At 32.9% G+C, this 14,051-nt stretch overlaps 1 protein-coding gene across 5 annotated transcripts in view; it reads right to left on the bottom strand.

Moving 5' to 3' along the window:
• Window positions 1–14,051, bottom strand: part of LOC124429513 (DNA-directed RNA polymerases I, II, and III subunit RPABC3) — a 68,050-nt gene that overhangs the window by 8,983 nt on the left and 45,016 nt on the right. Inside the window, exon 5 of one of the 5 annotated variants that reach the window (XR_006943474.1) lies at window positions 10,345–10,429. The exons of the other annotated variants lie outside the window; for them this stretch is intronic. The gene's annotated coding sequence lies outside the window, so the exon portion shown is untranslated. The remainder of the gene's footprint in view (window positions 1–10,344; window positions 10,430–14,051) is intronic. 5 annotated transcript variants of the gene reach the window in all.

Genomic DNA, 14,051 nt, shown 5'->3' with positions numbered 1-14,051 from the left:
GAATTAACAAAAAGCCGAACACGATATGTATACCTTCTGGTTAGATGGTAAGCACACGTAGCGAAAACTGAGGGAAGAAGATTTTTATACCGAAATGGTGTCAGCTGATGCTATTTTCCTCTCGACAAAGCGCGCAACGAGAAGACGACGTTCTAATAATAATCCCAACTAAACTCTCCCTGGTACCTGGACGACGTATTCGCGTTGGCTTTTCTCTCTCTCTCTCTTTTCTCTCTCTCGCTCTCTCTCTCTCTCTCTTTCTGAACCCTTAGACCCACGTCCCTTTCTACTCGTAACAGAAAATATTGATGAGAGAAGAAAGAAAGAAAAAAAGAAAAGAAAAACAGAAAAACACCTTTAGTTTGATCAAACGTCCTCGTGCAGGAAATATATTTTTGATACGTCATTGAATCGATAAAAAATGGTCATTAGGAGAATATATAACACGCCTAAAGCAATCATCTAACAACTCATTAACAAAATGGACGAATAAGCGTAATTAATCTTATCGGACGATATGCGAATGAATTTTAATTATCTAAAAGTTTTTCGAAGATAATAAAGTCAATAAGTTAATTAAAACTTTCTATCCGACTATTTCCTTCCTTAATTACGTTTACGTTTAATATTCGTCGTTTATTGAAATTCTTATTGATCGAATAATCGTCCCTCCCTTCCTCCCTCCCCCCTCTCTCTCTTTCTCTTTCTCTCGATCTTACACACGGAACGAAGGAAAATTCGATTTCGTTGAATTTATAATCCCATCGACAGTTTCACACCGCGGTCTAGTTCGCGATACGTATATTCGAACTGACGTAAATGCAGTTCTCTCGAATCGGTTGCATAAACACAAATAAGAGAGGGCACCTTTTGCAAAGAGAACTTCTCGGAGCTCTCTTAATAAGCTGGATGCCGACCAAAGTGAACACACTACGTCTATGAAATATATGTTTGTCTTTAACGTACACGTATGTATCTTTATCTTGTCGAGACCCCACCTTGAAGAAGACAAACGTATTCTCTTATCATAACATATACCATAAAAACTTCATATTATATTTCATATAACAAATGTGTATTCCTATCTCTGTTTTAATCAACGTCATCTTATACGTCGAACGAAAAGAAAAGAAGGAGAGAGAGAAAGAGAGAAGATAGATTCATTATCTTAAAAATTTCCAATAGAATATTTCATTATATTCCTATTCGATTTGAAAAAAAAAAAGAAAAAAGAAAAAAAGAAAAGAAAAATAGCTGTTATTCATGGAGTTTGAGTTCACTATTCCACGGTGTAACTCGGTTACACAATCGTGTTCACGACCTTGGACCATACATCATCGTCAACTACACATTCGCACGCACACACGCATCCACGCACATATATAACACGTACATATATGAAATCACATAGACACAATCTACGATATTCTAATGAGATAAGCTAATACTGTAATAAAACTAATGGTCGTGGGTACTTTACAATCGCTATTTTATATCGTCCGAGAAAAGAACGATCAATGACGACGACGACGACGACGACGACGACGATAATAATGACGATGACGATGAAGGAGAGGAAGAGGAAGAAAAAAAAGAAAAGAGACGCTTTTACATTCCATACGTCGCAATCCAATTGTTACACTCGTTGGTGACGTTGTTATACAATTGCGACCTTCAGAGGGAGAGGCTACGAGAATGATATGTTAAAATAAAACGTTTAGAAACTCAAGGAAAAATAATGTGAATATCGAATATGAAGGTGATCGACTCTCTCTCTCTCTCTCCTTCTATCTCCCTTCCTTTCTCTTTCTCTCTCTCTTTCTCTCTCTTTCTTTCTATGTAAATTACATCGTCAAAATTTACGTAACAAAGAAGTGCATCCGGCGTGACCGGCACGATTGAACTATGCATTCCGATTATTTTATTTTTCTGTCGATTACGCGTCTCAAACGAAACACTTTCGATTCTTCAAATTCAATCGAAACAAATTAAATATAGTTCTCTTTAAAATTATAATAATAAAGTACTTAAATTAAATAAAAAAAAAAAAAAATAGAAAAAGAAGACAAAAAAAGAAAACGACAATTATTACGACATCGTCGGTAATTTGCAAGAAAAGAATATTTTATATATATATATATATATATATATATATATATATATATATATATATATAAAAGCGAAGGAAGGATCACGATCGAACGTGTTTAACGGGATATAAAAACGGTAATAAAAAAAAATTGCGTGTATTTGAAAAGAAAAAAATAAAAAAAAAAAAGAAGAGAAAATATATCGCTTAGTAAATAATACGAAAGAAAAAAGGCAAAAAAAAGAAAATAAATAAATAAATACGTAATCGTGCTTCCATTTTATTTCAACTTTGCAAATTTTAATGAGAAAAATATATCGAAGAAAATACGATAAATTTTCGATAGCCGAGAGCGAAATCGATTCCGTATTCAAGAGGTCAATTTCGAGTTTCAAATAACGCGCATTTATGCGGATGTTCGTCGAATGCGATTGAACAAGAATCGAACTCAGACAACATACAGAGAAAGAAAAATAAATATCACGAATACGAACACATAAACATACACGTGCACACAAACATAGATACACATGCACGCACGCACGCACACACAAGTCTTCAAATGATAAAATCGTTTCGTTCTTGTATATACGACGAAAGAAGAATATGGGAGGCGTGAACGATTCGAAAATATGAATCCAATACGATCATGATCGATGGATGATCATGATCAATCGAAGAATAATAATGATTATTACGTCATTTTTTATGTAATAAAAATTCTAGAAAATATTCTCTCTCATTTATGTATAATCTTGACTTAGCTTGAACATTTATTATATATATAATAAATGTTATATAATAAATATTATAATAAATGTATATATATAATATATATATATATATATATATATATATATATATATATAAACATACATACGCACATACACGCGCACACATACGCACACGCACACATAAAAATACTAAATCTTTCGTAATTTCTCGATAAAACGTAATATTGCTTCTGTCTTTCTCTCTCTCTCTCTCTCTCTCTCTCTCTCTCTCTCTCTCTCTCTCTCTTTCTTTTCATTTTAATTCCAAACGTAAGTGGCTTCTAATATTATCAAGATTCAAAGAAATTTCACGATGTAACATAATTTCTCGATGCATACTTGAGAGATACATGCAAATATTATAACTGAGATCATTCATATAATTTTGCATTAATGTTTGAATACACTTATACTCTTATCTATAATGAGAGAGAGAGAGATAGAGAGAGAGAGAGAGAGAGAGAGAGAGAGAGAGAGAGGGAGAGAGAGAAAGAGAAAATAAGAGAAAAATGTTAAGAGAAGAAATCGTATCACAGTTACATCGTCGTAAAAATAAAATCGTAATAAAAGCATTCTTATCTTATCCTCGATCGACTTCTAAATCGTGACGTCCGTATTTTAACCTTCGTTCTAAATTTGATTTGTATAGGTCGCGATACTGAATTGAATGAAGATATTGAAATCAATGAAATGCGGTATAAATTTAGATAACAATCAAAAAAAAAAAAGAAAAGAAAAAAAAAGAAAAGAAAACAAAGTAAAAGAAAGATAACAAATAATTGAATGACAAATAAATAACAAATAATTAAAACAATCATTCTCCAAAATAATTTTCTTAATCCATATCATAATTTACGTTATTACATATATCTATATAAAGCAGCATGCTATTATATTACTCGTACATCCATACACATTCGATTGATAATCGCGTTATAACGATTAATTATAATAAATAATAAAAGAAAAAAACAATTTATATTTTCAATTGAAAATTACACGGATATGAAAGAAATTTGGGCGCTCCTAATGCAACACAACAGAACAATAACAATAACAACAACACATCATCGTAAAGATTATATATGGATGATAAGAAACGATGATTCGCGTCGCATGATCGCATACATGCACGATCGATTCTAAGAAGAAAAAAGATATTTTCCTTTGACTCTTTTATCAACACAGAGATACGTATGTTTTTCATTCACCACCACTATACTACTACCAATATTATTATTATTATTATTATTATTATTATTATTATTATTATTATTATTATTATTATTAATGTTATTATTATTATTACTACTATTACTACTGCATCGATAATACGACACTGTTTACTAATATATTTGTTTTATTCGATTAGACGAGGAATAATTCCGCGGATGCACGTAACGGGCGACGACTAGTCAACGACTAAAGACCATATCGTCGAATCGGCTAGACTCCATCTAGGCTAGAGGAAAAGTTAGAGGCGACAACAGGATTCTAGAGAGAGAGAGAGAGAGAGAGAGAGAGAGAGAGAGAGAGAGAGAGAGAGAGAGAAAGAGAGAGAACTACTACGTGGTGCACGCTTCGCGGGATTGCACAATAACTATTAACTATTATGTACATCGCGCAACTTAGCCTTTCCGAAAGATAAATTAAAAAGAAGAAGTTCTATATCGATAAAGAAAATCTTTAAAATCGTCCTCCTCCTGCTCCTCTTCTTCTTCTTCTTCTTCTTCTTCATCTACTAGAAAACTACCTCTCTAGATTTATTATCCCTCTTAGCTATCGTTTCCGTGCCAACTGTGACGAGAACGACGACAAGGATGATGATTCGAGTCGCTAAAATCGGGTTCAAGAGAGAGAGAGAGAGAGAGAGAGAGAGAGAGAGAGAGAGAGAGAGAGAGAGAGAGAGGGAGAGAGGGAGGAAGAGAGAGGGAGAGAAAGAGAGAGATAAAAGATTACTGCACGCAAGATATATATCTCTTCAAAGCCTCCCCCATCCCCACCACAACCCTTGGCTTTGATCCAAAACACATTCTCTCCTTCTTCGTACGTAATTATTTTACCCTGCACCAAAGTACGTCCTTTTGATCATTATTTTTCTCTATTTTCTTAACGATTCACGGACCATCAAGGACGAGAGTAATTAGATTTTATAAACGATTTCGATAAAAACTTCGATATTTATTTATAATCTCTTTTTTTTTTTTAACTTGATTCGAATTATTATCGATGGACATTTCGTCCATCAACAATTTCACTTTAATCGCTCATAGTTTAGTTCTTAGAAATTTTATTTGACCCAACGAGAAGAAAATAATAAATTAATTATTATGATTTGTCCATAATAATGTTATACTCATTAATATTGACAATTTCACCTCGACGATAAAAAAAGCTCTCTACTTGATAAATGGTAAAACCTTTTTTTTTTTTTTATTGATTTAATAACAAATTTTAATAATAGTTATAACATCTTAGATATCGATTTAATTAGAAACAAATTTTCCAAGTCATCTTCGATTTAATATCATTTTTCTGTTAAATTATGTACTAATAAAATCGCGTTTGAGGTAAATTAAATACTCTGAATAATTTGCAAACTTCCTTAAATATCGTATAAAATCTATCGTTAGCGAGTTAGACTTGTATTCCGTAGTTGATTCCGTAATGTTTAGCACAATTTAGAAATACACGATGAGTTTTTTGTCTGTCTGTCTGTCTATTTAACTGACTCACGTCGAGTGTACTCAAGACAGGCTAATAAAGCTAACATGAAAAGATAAAAAAACAAATTCTTTCGCGTGAAACTGAAGATAATGTTAAAAAAAATTCAAAATACGGTAAAATCGAAAAGAGAAAAAGTTTTTTTTTCTCGAATGAAAGAAAAATCGAGCTTTTCTTTTTCGTCCTTCTTTTCATTTTTATTTCTTTTTTTTTTGTGCATTTTTTGTTCTTTTTCTTTTCTTCTTATTTTTTCTTTTTTTTTTTCCTTTTTTTTTTTCTCGAAGATACTTTGATCGTCGCGAACGAACGCACGTGGGAATTGTTTTTAACGCGCGATCATCGTCACCCTTTCTAGACCGAGCAAAGCTAACACACACATACACACATATACACACACGCACACATGTACACGTACACGCACATGGCGGTAACGCTTGTAATTGGACCACTTTGCGGGCTAAACGAGCTTAACGATCGATTCTGCCTTCCGACGTTGATACACATCGCGTGTTCACGATCTTCCGACGAGTGAAATTAATGATATAAAGCTTGTCGACGTTCGAATACGACACGTTTACTCTTTACATTTTTCTATCCCACCCCTTTTAATTTCAAACATTTCGAGAGAGAAAGAGAGAGAGAGAGAGAGAGAGAGGAGAGAACTCTATATCCCGTCATAGTTAAAAATCCGATTAATATTTCAAGCTCAGGGACGTAAAAAAAAAGACAGAGTTTGCCGGAAATCTTAACGATAATCTCTTAATGATAATTTTTCTCTCAATTCGACGAACTCGATAGAATGTTGGAAAGGACACACACACACACACACATACACACTCTTTTACGAAAGGATCGTCAACGTTATCAGAAATATATCATCATGAAAAAGCTATGAATAAAAATACGATCTAATGAGAAAGATTGATCGAGACTCGCTATAAAGAAAAAAAGAAAGAAAGATAGAAAAAAAGAAAAAAATAGATAAATGAATAAATGGATGAATAGATGGATAAATAGATCAATAGATAAAGAGAATCGAGAGAAATAATTTCTTTGGTATAACAACTTGATCTATCTAACTAACGATACTAACTAATCGAATAGATTTCAAATCCTCGTAATACACGTTTCGATTCGTTTAAGAAAACACAAAGCGTTGCCTTCTCGGCGACGTCGCGGGACGAACTAGAAGGCGAACGCAACGTAGAGCTTCGATGTTGCGCTTGGCTGGAGTCTCTCTCTCTCTCTCTCTCTCTCTTTCTCTCACTCTTTCACACACACACACACTCTTTCTTAAAGGGACACTCTTTCTCGATACGAGAAGTAGTTTGCGTTACACAACGCGTTGGCCGAAAATGCTGTGCCAAGTTGCGTGGCTCTGGGCCATCATCGTGGGCACTACTATACATACGAAGTCAAACACGTAACCTCGAATAGTCACAGAGGGTCTCTTTAAAACGCATATATATATAAATATATATATATATATATTAAGTTTTTACATATGTATTATGTACATACATGAACGAAAAAGTAGAAGAAGAAGAAGAAGAAGATGAGAGACGAAGAGAAGAAACCTCATTCTCCTACTCTCCTACAAGCTCGTACGGATTGCCTCGTATTTTCGATCTATGCCAAGGGGGTTACAAGTGTATAGATGCAATGGTGGGAGAGGGGGAGGGAATTATGCTTGCGAAAAATATCCAGGATCATTATTTCGTACTTGATTCTCTTATTAAAAAATATCTATTCTCAGTTATCGTTTATTTATTATTATTCTTTTTCTTCTTCTTCTTCTTCTTCTTCTTTTTTCTCTATCTTTTCTCTCCTTCTTATTTTATATTTTACAATTTATTTTTCTTTCTTTCTTTTCTTCTTTCTTTCTTTCTATTTTTCTGTTCTGTTCTATTCTGTTTCGTTCTGTTTTGTTCTGATTTCTTTATCTTTTTTCTTTTTTTTCTTTTTTTTCTTTTTTTATTTCCTTTTTTGATAAAATAATTGCATTGCACTACGAAATTTGATTGATTAGCTTGAGAGAATAGAAATAATGAAAGATATAAAATAAGGAACTAAAAAGGGTAGGCCGATTACGAGAAATTCCTTGGTGTGTCTATTATCGGATCCGGGCGACTCAGTGGTTTTGCAATATCACGTACCTCTTGTATCTCGAGGATCGTTCGCTAGGGTCGCGTTTTAATGTCCAAGGCTGCAATCTTTTTTCTATTTCTTTTTCTGCTTCTTTTTGGCTAGGTATTACACTTGACTACAGTCACGTGATTCTTTTTTTTTTTTTTTTATAAGATCCATCGATTTTATCGTTTGATTTATTAAGTCTAACGAAAAGTTTTCCGATACGTTTTATTCACAATATTTTATTTATTTATTTTTAAAAATGACCTAAGCTCTAAGCGGACAAAACTTTTTTGAAAGATATAATGTTTCAAATTGAAAATAAGATCGGTATGGTCAAATGGAAGTTTGCAATTTTAAGTGTTTTCAGTTTAATAAAATAAAAATAAAAAAAAAAAAAAAAATTAAAAAAAAAAGAAAAATAAAAGAGGAAAACTAGCGTTAAAGTATTGGATTGGTCTGAATAAATGTTAGAATTTTGATATTATTTTTCGATATTTTTTACTGTAAATAATAATGAATAATTTTTTTTTTTTATGAATTTGCAATTTCTTTTTTCTCAATATTTTTTACTGTAAGCGGTATGTACGTCACATGCAAATAAATCTTTCAGTATTTTTCAATTTTTTTTATTACTATGGAGTGAAACAAAAAATATATAAATTGAAAAATATTGAAAATTCCGAAATTAATAAATTCTATAAAGGCAATAAATGAAAATATATGAAAAATTTCAATATCACTTATTGTACAATTCAATAGTTGTTAAAACCAGGTTAAACGATGATAATATTGAAAGAACTAGAATTACTTTTTAAAATATCAATTTATCACTGCATTTTCAATAAAAAATTTTCTCTACAAAAGGAAAGATCGTTATGGAATTGTAGTAGAACATGAAACGGTTAAATATAAATGGCCAGTTACCGAACGAACGAGAGAAACGATTGGCATTCTCGCTACGCTTTATCATCGAACGAGAAGATAATACCGTAATTTAGTTTGCGTAGAAATTAATTTTGAACGGCGTGTACGTGGCGCTTAACGTTCCTATAATGTATGTATGTGTATGTGTATGTACGTACGTATGTGTATACGTATGATATACGTACATACGTATGTATATGTGCATTGTCACTGGTCTACTTCAATGTAGCCGATAACCGAGTACAAAAATTGTATTCTTATATGATTGATTAATCAGCAAATCGAGAACTCTCTCATGCGCTTATTCTCTTTCAAAGATTTTTTCCGAATTATTCATCGTGTATTTTACATTTTACACTTTTTCTTTTTTCTTTTTAAATAAATAAATAAATGCTTTGCATTCTTATTATTCAATAGTTAATTATCGAGGATGCTAATTAATTCATAAGAAAGATTGATTTACTTTTACGATTAAAAAATTAATGAATCATTTACTTCTTATTTTTTTGTTTGTTTGTTTGAATTTTAATTCTTATATTAATATATATATGTATATATATATATATATATATATATATATATATATATATAAGAATAAAATATTTATCAAAATTATTTTTAATAATAAAAACAAATTTCTGATATAGACACGTTCACCGATCGAACATTTATTCGAGATATTAAAAGAGATTAATATAAACTCTATTCATATCGGGACATTTAAATATAAATAAATATAATTTTTTTTCGATTAAAATCAGCTCAGATTCAGTTTATTACGTTTATAAATTTCCCATCGACTTTTATTCGTGATTCTTAAGTTTATATAATATATTTAGTTAATGAATCAGCCCACTATAAATTTTTTTCCTCCATTGTTATATCGTATTTGTATTCTTTTTTTATTTCTTTCTTCTTGGTTCTCGACGTCTTACCTAATAATTACTTATGTACACCGTTGGGTACAGAGAAATGATCGATCGATAACTCGAGATCGAAAGACTCGCCACGCCAACGTTAATGTTCTTTAAAGCTTTTTTTAATTCCTTACGCCATTATGATAACTTTCATGAACATATATAATAAATGTTAATTATTAAAACGATGACTCCTCGTGACCCTGAATTAATTAAACTTATAATGCAAATTTCATTATGCAAAAGCTTTAAGAAATTTTTATATACATTCGTACATTAACGACGCGTAACGCGAAGGTATCGCAAAGAAATTGATCTTTTTTTTTTCTATTACTTTTCTTCGTTTACACGTCAGAGTTTTAACTTAATTTTGTACGATGGTGATTTGATTCGCGACAATTGACCTTGAAATTCGATCGATTAAATAAATGACCAAGACGTCGTACAACGTTTTCGAATATAATCTAATCAATTCGCCGTTAATGCTTGATAAAATTGTGATTTTTTTCTTTCTTTTTTTTTTTTTTTTTTTTTTTTTTTTTAGAAAGAAAAAGAAAATATTAACGTTTTATTACAACGAGGAGTAAGGAAAAAGAAATAAGGAAAAGAAAGAAGAGAAAAGGAAAAGAGAGGAAAAAAAAAAAGAAAACAGATTTTCATTGAAGCGTATCTCACACTGAATGTCATTGGTCTAGGAATCACCATCGTACACGATGATGCTTGTAGAACAGCTTTCTTAATCAACCATTCAACCGTTCGTGTTTTATGCCATAAGCAACGTCACCTGCATTCCGAGTGGCTCTTGTCGATATTCAGCGATGTAAAGCGACGTCGATTATCGTTCCGATCAACGTGGGAGGTGGGTGTTTCTATATGAAAGAAGAGTATGGGTTAAGGATTCACTTTACAATGAGAAAAAGAAGAAATCAGAAAGGAGAATGGGAAAGGGGATGGAAAGGTTCGTTAGTGTAAATTTTTTAACAATAAAAAAAGAAGGAAAAAGAAAGAAAGTAAAGAGAGGAAAGAAAGAAAAAGAAAATAGTGAATGATAAAATTGATAAGAAGAAGAAGAAGAAGAAGAAAAGATCGGAATTGAATGTCTGGGTTTTTTCGTATCTCTTTGGCCAGGTGGTCCCCGTGGAAACTGTTTGATCGTTTTAAATTTGGCTGCAACATGTCGTCCTCATCTCCACCGTTACCTCTTGTTATAAATATACACAGAAAGAGATAAAGAGATAGAAAAAGGGAGACGAAAGACGTCGGAGAGAGAGAGGAATATATATATGTGTATATATATATATATTACATATATATATATATATATATATATATGTGTATGTGTGTCGCTTAAAGTCCATGTCACACAACAGCGCCAAGGAAGAGTCCACACCAGATAGAGACATAGACCTGGACACGGAACACATTTAAAAAAAGCTCACATAGTGAGAGAAACAAAGATTGAGATAGACAGAGAGAGAGAGAGAGAGAGAGAGAGAGAGAGAGAGAGAGAGAGAGAGAGAGAGAGAGAGAGAGAGAGAGAGAGAGAGAGAGAGAGAGAGAGAAAGAAAGAAACACAGGCACAGACACAGAAAGAGAACTGACACACACTCGCGTGACAAAAAAGTTTACTCCCGTGGCCGATATTTCTAGGCGAGGACGACGACGAAGAAGAGACGAGGAACGCGAAGGTGGTAATAGAGCAGCAGTAGCACGGCTATGAAGTAGAAGGAGGAGAAAGAGGAAGAGAAGGAGGTATACTCATTTGGCACGGGAGGAGAGAAGAGGAGAGGAGAGGAGAGAAGAGAATGAGGGACGGGATGAGACGGGACGGGATGGGTCGGGACGGGATGAAACGAGACTCGGCTGGCTGCCCTTCCTCTTCGTTACTACTTTTGCAACTGTATGTATCTATGTATGCTATATGTATGTATATGTGTGCGCTCGCGCACGCTTATCGTCGACGTAACGCACGCGTAGGACCTTGTCGTTCGCTCCGGAATGGACGGAAATAAGAAACGTATCGAATCGAGAGTGAGAGAGTGAAAGAGAGAGAGAGAGAGAGAGAGAGAGAGAGAGAGAAAGAGAGAAGGAGGAGAGGGAGGTTGCTCGCACCTGCGCGTCATCGCGTGTCGTTGTCGTCTTCTCATTTCTCCCGACTAGTGCGGAAGTGTGTGTATGTGTGTCTTTATTGCACGCGTCTATCTCCCCACTATTTTGCTCGCTTTAGCCTCCCTCCCCACTCTAGAGACTATGACTATCACTGTAACTTCCCCTTACCTGCTGTTACCTTCTCCCCTCCATCCTTCTCAACCACTCTCCTCTTCGCGCTTTTGACGTAAACCACCAATACTATCGTACTAAAATACGCGGCGGACTCTCTATCCATTTTACATGGAGTTTGAGCCACCCACTACTACTCTATCTACCACCACCATTGGCCGCTGAGTCGATTATCGTCTCGAGAACCCTTCCAGAGAGTATACCATGAGTGGTAGAGGACGAGCATCTGTATGTGTATGTGTGGAGAGAGAGAGAGAGAGAGAGAGAGAGAGAGAGAGAGAGAGAGAGAGAGAGAGAGAGAGAGAGAGCTTACACGCGGCTTGTTCGCATAATGGCCGACCAGAGTGACCACCACCAAACGTTATACTTCGTCAGGATTATGTAACCTAAGAGAGAAAGAGAGAAAAAGATAAAGAGAGGAAGCGAGGGGGAGGGGGAGAGAGAGATGGATAAAAACAGCAGACAGAAAGAAATATGGACGATGAGGATATGTCTAGCTAGAAATGTTTGTTTGTTGTGTGCGTCTATTTGATTGTGTACTTCTGTCTGTTTGTATTCTCTGCATGGAAAGCAGGAAACGAACTACTTTTTTCGCGTCAAAACGATCGTAGATATGCGTTACTTTTTTGTGGCATATTATTTTTGGCAAGAGAGAGAGAGAGAGAGAGAGAGAGAGAGAGAGAGAGAGAGAGAGAGAGAGAGGGAGAGAGAAAGAAAGATACATATCGTAATAAATAAATAATTCGTTTCTGTAACGCCAAGGATCAAAGATAATTGATTTGTTTTTATATATATTATACATATTTTAGATTAAATCATCGTCTATTGATGAATTATGCATGCACAAATATTATCGCCAATTGATTATCACAAATATATTATTTAATAAAATTCGTTTGAATAGTTTTTTTTTATTATTAATAACAAATTTGTTATATATATATTCTTTTTCTTCACGAATTAATTACTATAAAGATAAGATACGATTTAGGCCGACTGACCACTTAAATCATAATTTTCGTACACAGACGTAAAAAAGAAAAACAAAAAACTTAATTCATCTTGAAAAAAGTGGTATGCATGCGCGCGCGCTTGTGTGTGTATGTGAATATGTTACAGTAGTTATTATAAATATCAAATGACTAGATTGAATAATAAATTGCATAAAAATTTATACCAAACACGAAAAGTAACATAAATTATTTTAAGTAGAATGATTTTGGCAACTCTCTCCTATATTAACGATTATCTTCTCTCTCTCTCTCTCTCTCTCTCTCTCTCTCTCTCTCTCTCTCTCTCTCTCGCTCTCCTTTCATTTTATTATTCTCAAGTTTTTACTAATTGTCCATATAAGATATATAATATTTTCTTGGAGAATTTATTTTTATCGTATTCTTCTTTTTCATCGAAAGTTATGCCTTCGTGGTTAATCTTTACGATCGGTATTACAAAATGAGATACTCGATAAGACACATTTTGTGGTTAAAGATATCCGAATTTGGCTTGGTGACAACTGTGTCGTGTGCAGTTGGTAGAGAGATGAAGAAAAAGAGACAGAAAGAAAGAGAAAAAGAGAGAGAGAGAGAGAGAGAGAGAGAGAGAGAGAATTATAAAAAAATATTTATTTAGAAATATGCATATAACATTTATATTCATTTCATAATTTATCGGCATTCGATTTTGTCGGACTTTAATTATAACTTTTAAAATTTCTTTCGTGACATTTTACAAAGATTCCATTACGTATACCTTCTAATAAGCATAAAGTTTAATATAAAAAACTATAATATATAAAGAAGAAAAAGGTTATGAAAGATAGTAAATGAATATATTGATTAAAGTAAAGATTAACATAAGATAATCATGTATAATTAAATTTTTGTTGAGCATTTAACAAAAAATTATATAACCATGAAGCTCATACCAATATAATTATTATAAATAAAATTTATATTTTTTAACGAACATTAATTTAATTTTATAATAATATTAATTATTAAGAATTAATATTGTCACGAATAATATTAATGAAATGACTTTAAAAGATACAAAAGCATGAGCGAGTGTGTTCGCTACAAAGCTATATCGGCTTTATAAAGGGTTAAATTTCATTTTATTACAAAAAAAAAAAAAAATCCCATAATATCTAATAATAATAACTAAGAAAAATATTATGTTTAAAGTGATTAATAAAAACAAAAATTAACCTTG

This window comes from Vespa crabro, chromosome 15 (assembly GCF_910589235.1).
Source record: "Vespa crabro chromosome 15, iyVesCrab1.2, whole genome shotgun sequence".
Taxonomy (NCBI): Eukaryota; Metazoa; Arthropoda; class Insecta; order Hymenoptera; family Vespidae; genus Vespa; species Vespa crabro.
This window is presented reverse-complemented; position numbering and strand designations above follow the sequence as displayed.